At 41.7% G+C, this 19,215-nt stretch overlaps 1 protein-coding gene across 3 annotated transcripts in view; it reads left to right on the top strand.

Moving 5' to 3' along the window:
* The window catches only part of BCL11B (BAF chromatin remodeling complex subunit BCL11B), a 166,592-nt gene that overhangs the window by 21,160 nt on the left and 126,217 nt on the right, over positions 1–19,215 (top strand). The gene's annotated exons all lie outside the window — the stretch shown is intronic.

Raw genomic sequence — 19,215 nt, 5'->3', positions numbered from 1 at the left:
CTATTCCAAACTTATTTGGATGACTGGGGAATCTTTTGTAGCTGAATACATTTATTTTCTTTTTTTTCTTTTAAAAGGCTACCTTTAAGGTATGCATCCTCCCAAGGGTTTTTCTAATAAAAGAAAAATGATAAAACAGTAAAAATCAATAGAAACAATAAAATGTTGGCAATTAAACCAGCAGCCTGAAAAGGAAATGTGGGTCTTTAGAGCTTTCCTGAAGGCCTGTGAAGGAGAGTCCTGACAAATTGCTTATAACTGTCTTCTCTAACCTGATGCCCTGCAGATGTTTTGGACTCTAGCTCCCAGTTTATCTGACCTTTGGCCATGCTGGGAGGAGGTGATGGGAGCTGAAGGCCAAACAGTCTAGAGGGCATCAAATTGGGAAAGGTTGGGCTATAACACTGGAACAGAGAATTTGGTGTTATAGATGTATATACTTTTAGGGTTGGGAAGTAACTATCTTTTACTGCCATTGAAACTTTTGGATATCAAGTAATAGCAACACCTTTTCCTCTTATACAAAAGGTGCGCACAACCTTATTGTGCATGAATGCTCATTTGCTCACTCTCTTGTGCGCTCTCGCTCTCTCCCTGCTCTCCCCCTCTTCCCCCCTTCTCTGCCCCCCACCCCCAGCACATGGCTGAGGAGCTATAACTTACCCTCCTGGCTGATGAGATCTAAGGATCTGGTGTGGGAGATTCACCAGGTGTGGCTGAGGACCACAAGTCTCGGATAGCAAAATATACATTAGCTTAACAAGACAAGAAGGTATTTTTACATGGACATCTTATTTATTTTGCAGCGGGTGCAATGGCTGTGTAAATAAACTGTTAGGCTGCAAATCCTCATACAACTCAGCAATTATGTTAGCCATTTGCAAGATTGCATAATGTGTTTGAGGTCAGTGGATGGAGTACCCGAATTTTTCCATATGATGAATTCCATTATGGACTGCGGAGTTCAGTTTCTTTCAGAACATGGCAAGTCTGTAATGAAAACATAGTCGAACCTTAGAAGACAAAGACTAGATTGAGCACCGTTTCTGTTGGTTAAGACCAAGCATGATGATGTCCATCCTAGAGGTTTGTCCCTTCTTGGAATTCAGCAGAAATTAAAAGTGAAAGTTACATTAGCAAGTTCCTGCAAATGGCATAATGTACACGCATTGCTTGACACAAAGATTGGAATACCTTCGACATACGTATGGGTTTTTTGGAGGGGGAGGTACAAAGCATGCATAGCCTTGAAGAAAGCTGCTTGTTTGTTTGTTTCCAACAGCCAAAGCATGCTGTTGCTTGTAATTGTCATCTAATGATGAAGGCCAGGTTTTGACCGCAAGGAGTCTCACAAGAGGGTATCAGTGTTGTGTAGCTGCTGGTATCAACCCTTTCCCCAAAAGTGAAAACAGCAGTGCTAGGGAGGTTTGGTAGGTATGGGAGATCACAGATGTAGGCAGGGGGAGTTTAACCCCCCCCCCATAGTGAGGCTTCTTTGAAGCTGCATTTTGTATTGGGGGCAAATCCTCCATTGCCCCAGTTTCCTACCAATGCAACTAACAGCTTTGGGAGAGACATTTTTGTTTGGATTACAGCAGGGGAGACTCCTCCACTGTGACCCTGATAACTGCCATCCCCAGTCCTCCCAGCCAGGACCAGGAGCTGTATGCCTTTTTAGAAATGTGGTCTCTTTCATTCTATGCTGTGATCAGGAAATGGAACTCAGAATAGAACTGCATGGAGAGTAGTATCCTTTGCTCTTCACGGCTGAGGATCAGCAAGAACAGGTTTAACTCCTTACCATGATGGGGTCTTTGAGAAAGCAATCGTTTCTTTTTTCCTACAGACACCAACACTTGCCATTTGCTTTTCTGTGCAGGAAAGTAAACTGTTGCACTTGGTGTGTGTGTGTAGGCTCATACATGCATAGGCATGTGTATGTATGTTCTTTCTGACTCAATCTCACGCACACAGATGCTTCCATGGACTCTTGTAGTATTAAGCCCTTCCTTGCATACACTTTCTACCTGTCACGTTGAAAGGCAGTTTGCCAGCAATTAAAATTAGGTAGTTGCATAGATCATGGGATTCGTGTACTCCCTTCACCCCCCCCCCCACTTTTGGTTTAGGTTGCTTTGGCCATGTTGTTTAGGTTGTTTCTAGGGAAGTTCTGCCTTAATAACTATAATAAGCACACTAAAAAGTTAAAAAAGCAAGAGCAGAGCTGGAGGTCTTAATCTTTTTCCATGCTAAACCAAAGATCAAATGGAAATTGAGCTGGAAATTTTGAATCTGCAGATCAAGTAATATAAAATGGGTGGTTCGTTTGATTTCTGTATGCAAGGTAGACTCTCCCTGGTAAATATGGCAGTAGTAAGACTTTCTTAAATTAGGGATTGAACTCTTTGATAAAAGGGTTTGCCATGTCTTCCTCTTTAGCAGAGGGGTTTTGCTCACCTTCCCCTTCTCCTCTTCCCTTTTCCCCTTTCGTTCCTTTCTTTTGTTCTTTTTTTTAAATAGCAGAGGATAGTTTTCAATAGTAGGATAAAAGCTTCATATTACAGCCATGGAGGGTAGCCATGGAAAACTCCCCCCACAGAAGTCATTCACTGAAAAGGCTTTAGTGGGATATACCGAGTCCCTTATTTATTTTTCAATAGAAGGGCTTTCTGCATTAGCCAAGAAAATCAGAATCTGTATTTAACACTAAAGGTATTTCCCAGTGAGAGGCTGTAGAGCATTGTTGTTAGATTTGTTAAAAAAAGAGACTAAATACGATTTCATAAAAGGGAAACTTAATCTCTAAGGCAGCTTTCTCCCCCCCCCCTTTTTTTTGTGGTAATAATGCAACAGCCTATAATATTTTCACTTTCTATGCGACGAAAGATATTCTTAGCTTTTTCTGCGCTGCGACAGGAAGAATGAAAATTTCTTTATTCCGCCAAGAAATATGTAAAATAATCCTTTAGAAGAACGGGGGAGATATGTTTGTTCAAAGCATTTAAAATGTTATTTTAATCAAAGGCACAAAACAGTCGACATGCTATGTCAGCTAAAAGGAGACTATTACATTTGAACTGCAAACTGCGCTCATCTTTTTATTTTATTTCCCCCAACCAACCTCTTTCCCTCCCTTCTCTAGCACTTTGAAACATTTAAAAAAAAGAATAAAAAAAGAGAAGAGAAATAAAGATTAAAAGAATAAAGGGGGAAAAAACTTCAGTGGCTCAAATGTGTAAAAGTAATTTAATATGGCGAAAGCATTAATTATTTTAGCTTAATTGAATTCTGAGGACTGCAGTCGTTGCATTTTTGTTAGACAAGCTCTGTTTATTATTTCTCTGTGTGTAGATTAACAGTAAAGGAAACACAGATAACTTTCGCTTATTTATTGTAAAATAAATGTGTCAATTCATGTGAAGAGCAAGCTGTTCAAAGACAATTGAATCTTTACATTCGAAAAGGAAGGAAAATAGAAATCAGTCTCCAGTGTAGGCCATGAGGAGGTTACGGCTCCTTTTCTCTAACTTGTGGCCTGTTTCTGAACCTTCTTTTACTCAAAATGGTTTGTGAAATTTGCAGTGTCTGCCATAATACCATGGTTTTCCTGACTGGTGTCTGGAGCCAAGTTAAGTCAAGCTTTGGACTTAACTAAAACATTTCTGCCTGGCATCTTTCTCCTGCGTAACGCAGGCACAGGCCCTGAGAGAGGACAAAGAAGGCACAATCCCAGGGCCACCTGCTACACCAGGCCATGTGTGTGCTCACTTGAGGAGGCTCTGAAGCACTGTGGCGGAGCATGCACTTTGCATGTACAGAGAATGCCCCAGGTTTGTTCGCCAACTTTATCAGGTAGGGTGCAGAAAGAATCTTTCCTGAAACCCCAGATGGAAGTAGCCTGTTACAGCTTGGGGTCCAGAGGCTTGAGCCAATATAAGCAGCTTTCTGTATTCCATGTCTGGGCATTTCTGCCTTTTCTTCATTGGCTCACAGTGAAGTGTGTCCCAGAATCCTCTGTGACTCTTGAGCTCTCTGTGACTACACAGTTTGTGCTGGGTGATTACTGGCCTGCTAGGATTGCAGAAGCCCCTTATAGGGAGACATCTAGGCATCCCTCATGCCTAGATTTGCTCCTGCTCCAAAATTCTGTTTAGCAAGCAAGTGCTGCTCCAGATGAAAGAAAGAGACTATTGAAGATAATTGTGGCATGGCGACCCACATTCTTTGACAACAGTGCTCATGTGGGAAAACAAGCAGATCCAGTCTATGTGCATGCTTGTATGCATGGAGCATGGAGGAATGTTGCCCATGGGGTCACAATGGGTCGGACACGACTTCACTAAACAACAGCAACAATGATCTGAGAGTTCGGGGCAGAGTGAACTAAATTATCAGGAAAAAGGCTGATTGAAATCAAGTTTCCTGTTGGTATTTCTACAACTTCCTAAACAGTGATGCATACATCTAACCACTGGAACAAGTGCACTGACAGTGGAACATAAGTATACATGTTCACTGAGGTAGGGATAGCAGACGAGTTTCATAGTGACATCCAGGATGGGATAGGACTATCCTAAGAGAAAACTGCTAGGGGAAGTTGAAGGCAAAAGAAGATAAGGAAGACTAAATATGAGATGTAGTGAATTCAATAATGAAGCCACTGTCTTGAGTTTTTAAGAGCTGAGCAGGGCTGTCAAGGACAGGACATTGTGAAGGACATTCATTCGTGGGGTCATCGTAAGTCAGAGATGACTTGACAGCGTATAACACTGAATGGGAATATCCCAGAGATAGGGCTGCATCTCAGTGCTTGTGGTGGCCCTTCCCTTCCTGGGCCTCAGTATCAAGGCTCTAATAATATTGCATGACCTTTTTTGCCTTGAATAAGCACATAATGTTTGGTTTACTATGTTGGTTTACTATGTTGTTAGATGCCGTCAAGTTACTTCCAACTTAGGGTGACCCTGTGAATGAGTGCCCTCCAGAATGTTCTGTCCTTGCTCAGCTCTTGTAAAAACAAAGCTGTTGCTTCCTTCATCAAGAGAGAACATGTATTCGTTCTTAGTGGACTCTGTGCTTCACTCATATGGGCTAGGCATCTGAGTGAAGCCTGATTACCACTTAAGCGACCAATACAGGTAAGCAACTTGCTTCTCTCATGGTTCTTCATTTACATAGAAAAGCAGCATGTATGACAACAAGCCACTGATGCAGCTTTAAGAGACCATCCAAAACAGAGGAAGCTGTTGTATACTGTCAGAGCATATGCCCATTATACCCAGTATTGTCTGATAAAAAGCGGCTCTCTGGAGGTTGAGAGAGGAGTCTTTCTCAGTCCTATTTGTAAATGCCTGGGACTGTTTGCAGGTGAACTGCCACTGAGCTATGTTGGTATGATTTTGTAGATTTTTATAGTCGAAGTAGAAACATTTGTGCTGGATCAGACCAGAGTCTTTTATCCCATTTCCAAGGACAGCCAGCCAGCTGTTTCTGGGAATTCTACAAGGCTTTGGTTTTCATGAACTAGTGCTTCTCAGCAACTTAACAATATATTGTTCCTGGTGGTGGAAGTTCCATTTAGGCATCCCAGCTAATAGCCTTTGATAGACTGCAAGTTTGTCAGACTTCATGTTGAAGCCCTTTTAAGGGTGCAGTTCTATGCATGTTTAGATTGAAAAAGCCCTACAAGTTCCAGCATCCCTCAGGTAATAAAATGAAAGCAAATTCTACAATTTGATCATTTGTTCAGTTTATTGTATGATAAGCTCAGAACTGGTTCTCAGGTGGCCTCTGATCCAGGCATTGGTAAGGCCCAGATCTGTCTGGCTTCGGTAAGGTGGATGCACTGTCTGTGCCATGCCAGTTGGGATTATATGCTGTGTGGAGTGCATTTGGTTTTTTCCATATGAATTGGCTGCCAGTCAGTTTCTCAGCTAACACTGAGTTCTAATGTTTGAGACGGGAAAAATAATGCGTACCTTTTTGTATACCTGTTTCTTCCAAAACATGCACAATGTTATCAATATCAGTATCATTCATCACCACCAGGACCACCCTGGCTATCTGTTTTCTAAATTAAAAGCCCCACATGCTTTGGCCGTTTTTTAGAGGAAAGTTTCCTTGCTTCCACATCACTTTTACTCTGTCTCTTTACCGTGCCGTCTTGCCTAGAATCTCTTGCCTTATTTTAGTTTCAAGAAGGAAGGACAACCCAAAACTGTGTAGGCATGATGTGAAGCTTCCAGTCTGAAGCAGCAGTGGGGGAAAACGGTTTTCATGGGATCAGAGAGCTACATTTTCAACACCTAGTTGTATTGATGTTGGCAGCATTTTCTTAATGTGTCTTTCCAAGTTAAACTGGAGGGGCGTAGAAATCTTTGAGTTGTACCCTATTAAATGGTGGCATGTTGTAGAGTTAAGGGTTGTGGAAATCTCTGTGGCTTCAGGCTATATCATGCTGTGTCTACATGTTTCTTGATTTCTGCCTGCAGTGATCCTGCACCCTAGCCCTTATTTCCTTGTTCATTTCTTCCCACCGTTCTCTCTATAGAACTTCTTCTCCAACTGCTAATCCTTTTGCGGACAAAATGGCTGCATCCGCAAACAGAAGAGGGAAGTATCAGCATGCTTGACTGAACTCCAATATTTGCAGAATGTATAGGGAAAAAATCTTAAGTGATTGTGTGAACTTGAAACAGCGCTGTGAGCATGATCAGTGGGCAAAGTATGCTGACTGGCCTTTGCCGTGGAAACACAGCAAACTAGTTGGGGAGCTGGGAATGGAATGGAGTATCCTTGAAGAGAGCATGGCTGGCTAGCTGGGATGCTGAACAAGAATACTCCACTCTGCTTAATTCTATTGCAAAACCAACTTGTATGAAACATTAGTAAATGTGTATGCATTCTGGAGTCAAAACCCTGACTCATGACAATCACTATCTCTTCTATACAGAGAATTAGTGTCTTTTAGCCCAGAATTTCAAACCAAGCATGTACAATGTGTTAGTAAGGAGACATACGTGTGGGCAGTCAGCTTTTATTGCATTATTTCTCCCCTTTTAAATCATGTAGCTGAAAATCATTTCTCATCATCATTTAAAAAGCCAAATGTCTTTTACAAGAACATGCACTCAGGTCAGTACATTAGAATGTTACCCACCTTCTCTGTGTTTTGCTGCACATACACTTGTGTTGCTGTGCATTTGCACACACCTGCACAACTACTATTTGATTTGCTCTGAGAGTGAGAAATGCAGTGAAATTTTGTGATTCATTTGCTTAGCATGTAAGAAGCTGTATGATGCAGGGATGTGAAGGCCTGAAACAAAAATGGGAACACAGGAGAAAAAATGTGTTTCTCTGTCTTCGTCTCCAAGGATCCTTTTTGGTTTTTTCCCAAAAGTTGGCAACATTTAACACATCTATCCTGCCACTGCTGCCACATGTGACAGAACGATGGATGGGTAATCGCTCCTTCCCACTCTTTAAAAAAACTTTGAGGGTTAGGTCTGTAGAATTCTTCATCTGCCTGCAGCTTTTCTGTATTTTGACTTTTAGATTGATTCAGGTGTTTCAGAGATTATTCCTCAACATTACAGGGATTACTCGTCTGGAAACCCTCTTTGGAAGAGTTTAGAGGAGGGGCTACTTGGAGAAGGACCTTCTCACTGGTAGCACCCCAGCTACGGAATATGCTGTTCAGAGTGGTGTGCCTGGTGCTGCCTCTCGTTTCCTTTGGGCACCAGGCCAAGACCTTTTTATTTGCCCTGCGTTTTGAGGGTTAGAATGTGTTTACTGTGTGTGTGTGTGTGTGTGTGTGTGTGTGTGTGTGTGTGTATTGTATATTATGATTGAAGTGCTGTTGTGGATTTAGTTCTTGAGTTTTATTCTCTGTAAGCCATTTACAGATCCTGCAATGGATATAGATGAGATACAAATATTTCAAATGAGTAAATAAATAATACAAAGTTCCCCTTCTTTGCTCATAAAACGATCACCTTCAGTTTATTAAATTTTTAAAAACACCCTTTTAAATTATTACAAATTTACTTTTGAAAGCTTTTACTTTTAATGGTTTTATGAGCAAACTGAGTTATACGTATTATATGTTATGTGCCTAAAGTAACAGTATAGCATCAGATCTGTGAAGAGTGCTAAGAAATAAGTATTGCATGTTTTTCAAAATTTCTTTTCCATGATAAGAAAAATTGCTTGTTTTCCCATGGCTTCAAAATTTCACAACTCTAGTATCATGTGAAACACTGGATCATACATTTTGGTACTTAGAATGTATGACCTATGAGGAAGGATTGCATCATACAGATGTGTAAGGTATGACTCCTGACAGCATGCAAACGGTAACCAACTGGAGATAACAGAAGTAGAGCAACAGAGTAATATTCATAGACTTTCAGATGCTAATCAAACCGGTAGTGGAAATTCATTAGGCAGCTGTGTTAATTACTGTAAAAAAGGCAGAAAATATGACATGAAGCTGACTTTTTATTCAGCTCATCGAAGCAGCATGCTGGACTAAATGCATAACAATTTGATAGACATGTTAGGAAAAGAAAGCAAGATTGGGGTTTGCAGAGGGAGGGGTGTCAAATGTAGGATTAAATGGCCACCCCCCCTGGCTCCATGGATGCTCGTTTTGGCCTTTTAAATGGTAAAACTGCCAGTGAGAAGAACAAAATAATGTGCATGTGCTGGGAGCTGGAGATAAACACTGCCACAGGTTGCTGTGAAAAGAAGCTGTTTGATATATTTAGAATTGTTATTTTTCCTCCAAATTAAGATTAGTTAAAATCCATGTGTGTTGCATGAGTGATTGTTAACTCAATGGCATGGATTATCCTTTCCTCACATCATGACAGCTAATTATTATTGCTGTCTACCCAGAGACATTCACTTACGTTGTGTACCATTATGGGTCCGGGCACCCCATATTAGGAGTCAGACAAGCCACCATGGCATCTTAAGTGGGAGAAGGGAAGGAGGCAGGGAAAGGCGTGCTTGCCAGGGGTGGTAGGAAAAAACAGCAGCTCTGTCTGCACGCCAGAACTGACAGGCTGGCTTGGAGCAAGTGGTTAAAAAAAGTGGTGGGTCAGCCTCCTGAGTTGGAAATCGATTGGTGTTAGCTGGCATCATAGTAAAAAAATACATGTATTATAAAAGTCCTGGGTCCTAGGCCTGGCTGCGTTAACAAGTCATTTAAGAGGGGAAGATGAGCAGTTGACGGCTGTATGATGGAAATCTTGGATCTCTGTCCACAGCCTTGTGAGCCTATTTATTTGAGCCGGGTCAAAATGGCTTCAATCTGTGCCTTCAGGAAGAATAACTCAAGCACTGGGTTGTCCTGTGCCTTTCTATGGACTACTGGCATGGAGCTTGTGAGCCATCAGTGGTCTGTGGACCATTCATTCTTGGAGAATCTTGTGCCAAATATGCTGCTCAACAGTGTGGATGGCTGAAAGGGATGGTTGAAAATAAACACCTAATTGGAAGCTTTGTGAACAGATAAAAATTGCAGTGTAGAACAGACCGCCGCAACTTGAGACCAGTCGAACTGAGTAAAGCTTGCAAGCTGTGATATTTTGGCTTAGTGGTTTTACAGTATTGTTGCAACTTGCCTTGTGGGCCACAGGGTGTGTGCACATGCCTGGGTGCATGCATGGGAGCAGGCAGGGAGAGGGGATGAAATAATTTTAGAAATAAATACAAATCCTTTGGGAAACATAAGTTCTAAGGCTGCAGGCTGTTTCCAGCTCTAATCCATGTGCAGATTCACATGAACAAAGATGCACACTGTGAAGGATTATTTAGAAGCAGTTGCATCTGCATTAGTCATGCTTAAAGTGCTGAACATAATCATAACCTATTTTGTTATCCTTGCAATGACCCCATAAGGTAGGTCAATGTTAATCATCCCAGTAATATGATTGTGCATGTGGTTGTGGGCAGGTGGTGTTCCAAAGTGGCTCATGGGGGCTGAGCCCCGAATCTTTCATCTGGAGGCCTGAATGTCTGGGAGGCCATCTGCCCCACCCTGCTGCAATATGTGGGCTCTTGCTGAAATAATTGTCCAGGTGCTGTGATGATCAGTGTTGCATCTGATCTCCTTGGGCTAGCTGGCATCTTGCTCGCATGTGCTTCACCTCTTGGTGCATGAGGGTTTCTTTTTGAAATCAAATAATCTCTTCTCCTCTGCCGGTGCATCCTTTTTTGCATGCACACAGACACCTAAATTAGCAAATGCAAAATTACACATTTTTTGTCCTTTGGGTCTGAGCCCCAGAACTTTCTGGAACTTAGCACTGCGCTGGTTGTCTCTGTGTGTGGAAGGGTAGGCTAAGAGATAGTAACTTGTGGTCATCTTAAGAGATGCATGGTTCAGGAAAACTTCAAACTGGACATGACATGCTTCATAACACAGCCTCTTGGATGCACTGGTTTTTATATGGATGTCCTGGAATGGGAAAAAGAACAGATGTAGAGCAGGGAAGGACAGAAGGTAGTTCTCCAGATGTTTGAGATTTCAGTCCTCAAGATGCTTAACCATTGGCTATCCTGCCAGGGGCTTCTGGGAGTTGGAACTCCAAAATACCTGGAGAGCTACCTTCTGCTCACTGCTGATGTAGAATAACACTGCCCTTTATCACAAAGCCCTGCCCTTGAATGGACATCTGTTGGGACAGCGTTAGCATAATGATTGGAATGCTGGACTGGCACCAGGGAACCCTTGGTTCTGGTCCTTACTCAGCTTGTGACTGGGTGGCTTTGGGCCTGTCCCTGAATGTCTCTGCCTAGCCTACCTTGCTGGGTTGTTGCAAGGAGAAAATGAAGAGGATTATATATGCTGATTTTGTTTTTTTGTTTGTTTAGTTGCAAAGTCGTGCCCTACCGATATAAGCTGATGCCTTGTAGGAAAAAAAGAAGAGAGAGAAATGTAATAAGTAAATATAATTCCAGATTAACTGCTGCTCTCCTGAAGTTTCAGATAACAAGCTCCAGATTTCCTGATTGTTGGCCCTACTAGCTGCAAGCTGAAGGGAGTTGACGTCCAAAATGTCGGAAGGATACTGTGCTGGGGAAGTCTGCCTTAGAATGTAGGGCTCTTTGATCATTGTACAAGGCAGAAGTGAACTTGGCTTTTTATTTCTTAATTTCCTTTTTGTATTTGTATGCCACCCAATAGCCAAAGCTCTCTGTGAGGTTCACAATCGCTTGGATCTCTCGTGTGCTTCAGATGCATGGATGCTCATAGTATGAAAGCATATTAGCAGATGTTAACATCTTCTTGTGCATTTTCGCATGTGTAAGACTTTACTGAATCTTTCTTCAACCTGCAGTAAGAAAAGGGAATGCAACTGCTAGTAGATGCCACCCAGCAGGAGAGTCAGATTACAATGGACAGAAGTCATCCAGAGCATCTTTTGTGCAAATCCCTTTGAAAACGGGGAAGCCATGAGAAAAGGGAGAAATAGGTAGTCACCTCTCCCTGTTTCAGACTTTGTATGATTTGGGAACACCTGTATCTCTGGCTAACTTAGCGGCTTTTTGTTTTGACACTCTATATCATTGTTGGTACATCCTTGAATACAGGCATCTGCTGAATACATAACAGAAGCCTTACTCATTGCTGTTCTATCTGGTAGAGGTGAAATAAGATGTTCTGCTTGGGTGCTGTACCTTAACTGTATTCTTGCTTTAGATAACCATCACTTTTGAAAATGTACATTGTCTTTATTATTTTCCCTTGCAATTTGCAACAGGCTTGGCTGGCTACTTTATCATAAGCAATTAAATTGACCTGTGGAAAATTGTATGGAAAATAAATCAGGAACAGGCTGTGTATCCATGTATTTATCGATTGCATTTGTATCATGCTTAATGGCACCATTGTCATTTAATTTTGCAGACATCGGTTTACCTTTGGGTGTAAACCTGTGTATGTTTAGACAGAAGTCTTACAACACCTATGGCTGTCTGGGGAGTGCAGGGAGTTGTAGGAATTTTTACTTCTAAATAGGTATAGGTTTGTCCCCTTAAGTGATACTGCTCAATTGTCAATTGCAGCACTTTAAAATGCAGACGATTCTAACACCGAAATTCTCACCTATGCTAATGATAGTGTTAGCTAGACTTGCAGTGCATCCAGACATACATAATTTGAGCACTGAGTGGAAACACACTTAACTACATTTTGTTCAGTTGTATAATTTTTTTTTAAATGATCCAGCTTAGGGAAAACCCATTCTTCTTGTTTGTTGCTGAACACAGCAGTGGGCAGCATTTTGACTGGCTTCTTGTGAAGACTCAAGGCCTCTTCCTCCCCTCTTTCAGGAGCACTTTTCTAACCTGTAAAAAGGGTGTGTGTGTGTGCATTAAATAAGGCAGGAAACAGACATTCAGTGGAATATACAGAGCGTCTATACTCATTTTAAGAAAGGAAAAAAACTATTAAAAACTGTCACTTGGTGATGGTAGCACTCATTTATTAATGCCATCTTTTGAGTGAACGTCATACTACACATTGCTACCGTAATTCCATTCAACTTTGTAAAGTAATACATAGATAACATCTCTTGAAATGTCTATACATTTTTGGCACCACCTGTATAGTGGGCTATATGAATAGATAAGTAAGCCCACCAGAAACATGTATGGAAAGGTGAAATGTCAGACTTTACTTTGTCTGCCATCAGCATCCTGAACATGGAAGAATCTCAGCTCATATGTCGGAGGCCATACATAGTTGGACACACCCTAGCTCTCCTGTCACCAGATATCTGCTAATTCCACTAGCTATACTACAGCAACTTTACATGACTGGAGATCCTTATAGGATATCCCTCTGTGTCTACAGATTTCTTACAGATAGATGCTGGCAAGATATGGGATACTGTACTTTTATGTTGCTGCTGATATTGTTGCTTTGTACTAGATTTCTTAGCTCTTTGAAAATAGAATGTTTAATTAAAAAAAAAATGTAAACTTCTCCACTTAGTTAAACACATACAAGATGGATAGAATAGGTTCAGGAGTAGGAGATGTGATTTTGTTATTGTACCAGAAGAACCTGTGTGCGTGGTTTCCGAAAGTATTCCCCGCAACATGTTCCCCAGCAAGGTAGGCATTTAGGCACTGTATACCTTACCCACTCCTAGTGCTTATCTGTTTACCCACCTGTCCAAATGCAATGACTAGGTTCAACCCTGCGGGTTGTTGTAGGTACATGGATTCTTGTACTGTCTGAACCCAACCATGCAAACAAACTGTGGTTTATTAACCATGAACAGCCCACAGTTAACAACTCAGCACTAAAGCATGGTCTCTTTTAATGGGTTTTTATTGTTAACAAACCACAGTTAGTGTGGCTGGATTCAGACAACCCAGTAAAATATGTTTAAACAACAACTCATCCTAAGCCCATGCTAAGCCCTTGAAGGTGAGTTACTGGGTTGTCTGAACTAGTCATTATTGGAGTGCAGTGTTGGTCTAATCCAGCCTTCTCCAACCTAATGTCCCTCAAACTACAGTTCTCATCAGCATTAGCCAGCATGGTTATGTGATGATGGGAATTGTAGTGCAAAATATCTGAAAGACATCAGTGTTCACTTGAATAAGAGATTGCCTTTCTCTGTGAGTATATGCATGTGAAATAGCTGGTTGCAAAACTCAAGGTGGTGGACTGTTCTAGTGCTGGAGAAACAACCCTGTTTAACATTTCACATGGCAAAGAGTTTTTGTAGAACTTTTTATGGTACTTCCATTCTGGAAAGCTGCAGATTGGCTTAATTTGAATTCCCGTTCCTGTCCTCTCTGAAAGTGGCTCTTTTTAGCTCCCCACTCCCCCAGGTAGAGTGCATAACTTAAAGGCCATTCTCTTTACAAAAAGCTGAAGAGAGAGAATCCTACATAGATACTGGTGAGGCCTACAAAAGGAGACGTGCTTAGAGTGTACCTGTGGGCTGTGGAAGACTTGTGGATTCATTGTTTGGCTGCAAGCTGATTGGCAGTGACAAACTTGGTTATGTGAAACTAAGGTTGCATTTTCTGGCATTTATTTTAATTTGGTCATATTGGTAACCAAATTAAACTTGGCATTTACTTTCTCTGTAATGAGACTTCACAGTTTGTTAAACTTCAAAGTGCCAGGAAAGACTCAGATCTGGCCTTTTATTCTGCTATTTTTTCAGGCAACTGCATTTGTTGGACTCACTTCATCCTGTATCTTCACAGTTCCTTTCAGCCAGTGTATTTTGGGAGAGACATTGTCACAACAGGAGGCACTGTTCTAAATTTGTGTGTGGGGGGTGAATCTTTCCCATAACTAATGTTCTTGATGGGTCGTTTTGGAGAAAGATTGGAAACCGCTGGTTGATATGTACCTTGAACAACATTTAGTAAGAACCTAAGAAGATAAGAAAAGTGGAAAGGCAGGGCACCTATCTGAAAACAGCAGATGGCAAAGATTGGTGATACACATGCTTTGCACGTGGAAGATCTCAGGTTTGATCTGCAGCATTTCTACCTGGACAGGAAAAATTCCTGCCTGAAATCCTGGACAGCCATGGTCACTCAGGGTTGAGGTTATTGGGTTAGATGACCAGTGGTCTGGACCCATAAAGCAGTGTTCCGGTTCGTATGACTATCTTTGGTAACATTACCTGGTAGGCCACAGCAATGGTACGATGGCGTAGATTTGTCTAATGCCTGTGTTGGCCCATGCAAGTGCAGCTGTAGAACACTTGGATAACTGAGAGGCTAGTCTCAGGATGAGTATCACATAACTTCACATGAGGAGATAGGTTTACTGTCTCATATTTTGGGTGCACACCTTTATAGGTGCAGCTGAAGTCAGTAATGGACATTGATGTAAATCACTGTCTCTGGTGTAGGTTTACTAAAGCCAGAAGAAGATGCAGTCCTTGAAGATGCAGATACCTGTGATTAAACCCTGCAAGTGGATCCCACTAAACACAAGACTAGGAATACAGTACAAAATAGTTGCATGTAGATTAAAAGTAAAGAAACATTCGTTCACACATCTGTACTCTTTTGTTTGCTCTAATCTTAAGAGAAACAGTGCATGCCATTCACGCTTTGCAGACAGCTGCATATACATTCAAAACTAGTAGCTGTATGTCATAACTGGAAAAGACCCAGGCCATGGTTTATGCTTTCTATCTCTGGATAAAACGTTCTGGATGAAGCAGAGGATTGCAACAATGGATTCAAATGGCAGGGCTGGACTAAGCCTTATATGAAGTGGGCTATAGATTAAGACCTTTGCAAAATTGAAGTCTTCTGCTATAGTGTAATTTCGGAAAAGGGGGCTTGACAGATACCAGTATCACTACTGATATTAGTGATACTGATAAAAGTATTTAATCGTATGTATCTTGACTAATTTCTGTTCATAGTATGGCATATGAGTAGTATTTTTTGACAGTTACTGTTGTCCATCACATGAGAGCTTTGGCTATTCAGCGGTATAGAAATGAAATAAATACCGATAATAATGATACTGTTTAGCACTAACAACATGCTAAGTTTTACCATTGGTAAAGAACGTATTGGTTCTTTTAATACTCTCCATAGCTTGGTAGTAATGACATTGTTTGGGTCTGTGGGATGCTTTGAGAGACTCCGCAGCTTTGTGTCTGCAGAAGGATGTCTGCTTTGAGGTTGAACTAGAGATGGGAAGGCCAGGGGAAAAATGGGATAAAATTGAAAAAAACCCTCCTACCCCTCCTGAAAAAAAATATATTTGTCTTTTCCTGAAATTGTCCAGGTTTTTCCAGGCACCCCCATCTTTAGGCTGCATTTATGCTATACTGGAGAAAAGGTGGGTCAGGCACTTCTGAAAATACTGTGATGAAGAACATAACCTAAAGTAGCACAATTAAGTCACTTTTGACTCTGGATTTGATGGTATTACCAGGCCAAGGGGAGGCCTCCTATGTTACTGGAGTAGAGGGAGCCCCCTTCCCGCTAGATGGCATTGTGTATTATTTCATTTGTTTTAAAATGGGGTAAGTCATTTGGAGGCTTTTCTGCTCATTCTGCAAAGTGGAGCTTTGCCGCAAAGGCCCACCCCAAGGGTGCTACTGTGTGCAAGATCTCAGAATCATTTCCTGAATCTCCAGTTATAAGAAACCTTGCTAGCAGGGCTGGGCAAGCCATTGTTGTGTTAGTGTGTTGGACTGGGACTTGGGCAGCCCGGGTTCTATTCTCTGCTTGAGCAACATGAAGTTCACTATGTGACCTTGGGCCAGTCATGGACTCTCACAGAGTCTTTGTGAGGGTAAGATAGAGCAAAGGATGGTTTTGCAAGCTGCTTGGGATTTGTTGCAAGAGGAAGAAAAGGGCAGGATACAGATGTAAAACTAAGTCTGTGTGCAGCAACCTGTTTAAAAGAGAGTGTTGGCTATTGGGTGGATTAAAAATTAATTAATAAAATGCTAGCTAGGCTAACCAAGGATCTGAGGCATTTTCACATGGTTTGAGGAAAGTCTGAAACACTTGACTGCTTTCAGCAAGAGCAGAATGATCTTATGCACTTAGAATGTGCTTAAACAAAGAGACAGAGCTTATTTTCTGAACTTAACCAGGGGTGTGACTGTGTAAAAACTTAAGTGTTGACCTGCTGCATACACGAGGCTGTATACAACTGTCATAGGAAGCTAGGAAATTGTCATATACCAAGTCAAACAGTTTATCCAGCTCAGAATTTCCAGCTGTGATTGTCAGCAACCGTACAAGCCAGAAGCTCCACCCCTGAGTATAGTTCTCATAATGGTAGCCCCTTTTCATGATACGGAACTATGTTCCGATGTGAGCATTGGCAGCAAAGACCGCATGCTATGTGAATCAGAGATTCCAGGCTCTGGAGTCTAGATTACCTGTAGACATGCTTTTGCAGAGTAAGAAGGCAGCTAAAAGTATGCAGGGTCCCACATCTTTGTTTTCTTTCTTACTCTGTTGATATAAAGTGTTAGTCTATGCAATCAGCAAAATCAAGTGATGTATTATACCAGTTTAGGCAATGAATATGTGTGCCTCAATGGACAGCATGTTTGAATGTCCTTCTTGAAAATACCTCCCTGCATATAAGAAAATAGCATACCTAGGAAAATGAGTAATCCCAGCTTTCTCCCCAAGATACTGTTTTTGTATGTGCAGGGAGGGTTTTGTTTTTGTTTGGGGGCATGGAAAATGTTCAAATGTTATTTTCTACCTGAGTCCTGACACAGTGCAGCCCTGTTGAATGCATATTCTCATCCAAATTCTTATGCAAGTTTTCATGCTTTTCTGGGGCATCTTCAGAAATGACATTGGCTTGGATCCTAATCATGCTTGCTATGCAGTGAAGGACTTCTTTCTGTCCATGGAAGGTTTTCGGTCCAGTGGATGACTCTTCGTGGAAGGGGAGAGGCGATTTTTCCTGACTTGTCTCGAGAGCCTCCTTTCCAGTGGACTCGAGTGCCACCCCTTCGCCCTTTGGTACTAACTTACGAAGGCACAAGAAGCTGCCTCAGTTTTCACAGGAAGGGGGGTGTTGGTCAGAGTTACTTTTCACCCATGGGGTGTGGTGGAAGTAGATGCAGCATCAGAGACCTTCCCTCTGCAAGTGTGTGTGCAGATGCCCGTGAGAAAAGAAAGCGACACGTAGTTGGTATAGTAATTATGCATATTGACAGGTTCAGCAAAAATAATAAAAAACTTGGCAGAAGGCAATTTATTTATTCTTACAAATAAATTACCAATAATGATAATGAAGATGCTGATGAAAAGCACAGTAATTATTAACAACAAAAGCAAATAGTAAAAGAAAACTCTGGCATTTGTTCGAACGTAAGTGAAAGGTGAGAGAAAATACCAACTACTTTACAGTTAGTGGAATATTGATTGTAGGAGACATGCAATGTGAATTGCTCTGGAATTTGAGGTCGCACGGGAAAGAGGTTGAAAAGGACAGTGCATCACCAACTTTCCCCTCCCCCCCGCAGGCTCTCATCAGAGAAGCCAAGCTTGTGAGTACAGATTATTTGACAGCTGGAGACTGGTGGATGATCAATAAAAGTCACTCTGACTTGGCTTTGCATATATATATATATATATATATATATATATGGGGGAGGGGAATGACTCTTGCCACCACTAACCCCTTTGCCCATTGCAGCTACACAGAGACGCTCTATCACACAAGTAAGTTTAGTATCGTGTCTTTCCAGTGATTGCTTTGCCTGCATTTGAGTCTGTGCTGCATTAAGTTTCATTGACCCAGTAAGCTGTGACATGGGGTTGCTTCCCCCTTGCACACTTTTTCTGAGGGATTCTGGATCTGGAGGGTTTTCCTGTTGCAGCTGTGTATGTGTGTGGAGGGGACACACATACACACATCCCATTTATAAAAGTAGTCATACATTTTTGCACAAGAAAAGCTCAAACTTCTCTGTCATGTCCTATAACTGAGAAAAGCATTAATTTTTGCCCTGGATTTTGACGTTGTCTCTGGCAGGGGCTGGGAGGTGGGAGTTGTGGGCATGCGTGCATGCAGCCAAGAGAGGGAGGGGAGCATAGCCCCCTCCCCAAATGGCAAGTCCATGTGACATTGCATCTCTTAACTGAGCCACACTGCAAATGAACAGATTAAGCAGCTCCCTGCAACTTGAGGGAATGTGCCTTGTTGACTTCAACCAAAACATTTTTTACTGGGGTGAGAGAGAGGGAATCTCTTCATACATTTTCTTTTTTAAAGGAAAGAAGGGGGAAACCAAACCAAACCAAATAGCATTACCACCAACCAATGCCCCCCTCCACTTTTAAAGAAATGCATTGTAGAAATCCTGAAAACGTTATCTATCTATCTATCTATCTATCTATCTATCTATCTATCTAAAAGTGGGTGGGATATCTTGGGATTTAGTATCTAAGCTAAGGAGCAAAGCCGGAAATCCCCACAATGTAATGAAAACAAAACGGACTTTTCACTCGCGCTGTGGCATTCTGGCAGTCAGAGCAGTTTCGTGTGCCAATGTTTTCATTGTAGGTTTTCTCGAGAGAAGTAGTGGAAACGAATCGTTAACCCCTTAACTGGTATAAATGCCTGTAACAGCACCAGCAGCATAGAGCAGCAAAGCGGTTCCTGGGTCTCCCAAGCCGTGTTTGGAGGCTGCAAGCAGCCAAGATGACAGAGAGGGGGAA

The sequence above is a fragment of the Varanus komodoensis genome, unplaced genomic scaffold, assembly GCF_004798865.1.
Source record: "Varanus komodoensis strain SLA01 unplaced genomic scaffold, ASM479886v1 scaffold3, whole genome shotgun sequence".
NCBI lineage: Eukaryota > Metazoa > Chordata > Lepidosauria > Squamata > Varanidae > Varanus > Varanus komodoensis.
This window is presented reverse-complemented; position numbering and strand designations above follow the sequence as displayed.